Source organism: Canis lupus, chromosome X, assembly GCF_011100685.1.
Source record: "Canis lupus familiaris isolate Mischka breed German Shepherd chromosome X, alternate assembly UU_Cfam_GSD_1.0, whole genome shotgun sequence".
NCBI lineage: Eukaryota > Metazoa > Chordata > Mammalia > Carnivora > Canidae > Canis > Canis lupus.
This window is the reverse complement of record NC_049260.1, coordinates 51,672,504-51,673,599: the sequence shown is the minus strand read 5'-3', so window position 1 is coordinate 51,673,599 and position 1,096 is coordinate 51,672,504.

The following is a 1,096-nucleotide window of genomic DNA, read 5'->3' as shown; positions in this document are numbered from 1 at the left end:
TTGCTGTGGGTGTCATCAAAGCAGTGGACAAGAAGGCAGCTGGAGCTGGCAAAGTCACCAAGTCTGCCCAGAAACCTCAGAAGGGTAAATGAATATTATCCCCAATACCTGCCACCCCAGTCTTAATCAGTGGCGGAAGAACGGTCTCAGAACTGTTTGTGTCAATTGGCCATTTAAGTTTAATAGTAAAAGACTGGTTAATGATAACAATGTATCGTAAAACCTTCAGAAGGAAAGGAGAATGTTTTGTGGACCATTTGCTTTTTTTTTTTTTTTGTGCGTGTGTGGCAGTTTTAAGTTATTAGTTTTTAAAATCAGTACTTTTTAATGGAAACAACTTGACCAAAAATCTGTCACAGAATTTTGAGACCCATTAAAACAAAAGTTTAATGATAAAAAAAAAAAGATTTCTGTGGAATCAGAAAAGACCCCAGATCTAGAGGAGAACACAGGCAACACCCTTTTTGAACTTGGCCACGGCAACTTCTTGCAAGATACACCTATGAAGGCAAGGGAAACAAAAGCAAAAATGGATTATTGGGACTTCATCAAGATAAAAAGCTTCTGCACAGCAAAACAAAGAGTCCACAAAACTAAAAGATAACCTACAGAATGGGAGAAGATATTTGCAAATAACCTATGAGATAAAGGGCTAGTATTCAAGATCTATAAAGAACTTATTAAACTCAACAGCAAAGACACAAACAATCCAATCATGAAATGGGCAGAAGTCATGAGCAGAAATTTCACCCAAGAAGACATACACATGGCCAACAAGCACATGAGAAAATGCTCTGCATCACTTGCCATCAGGGAAATACAAATCAAAACCACAATGAGATGCCACCTCACACCAGTGAGAATGGGGAAAATTAACAAGGCAGGAAACCACAAATGTTGGAGAGAATGTGGAGAAAGGGGAACCCTCTTGCACTGTGGGTGGGAATGTGAACTGGTACATCCACTCTGGAAAACTGTGTGGAGGCTCCTCAAAGAATTAAAAATAGAGCTACCCTATGACCCAGTAATTGCACTACTGGGTGTTTACCCCAAAGATACAGTGCAATGAAAAGCTGGGACACCTGCACCCCAATAT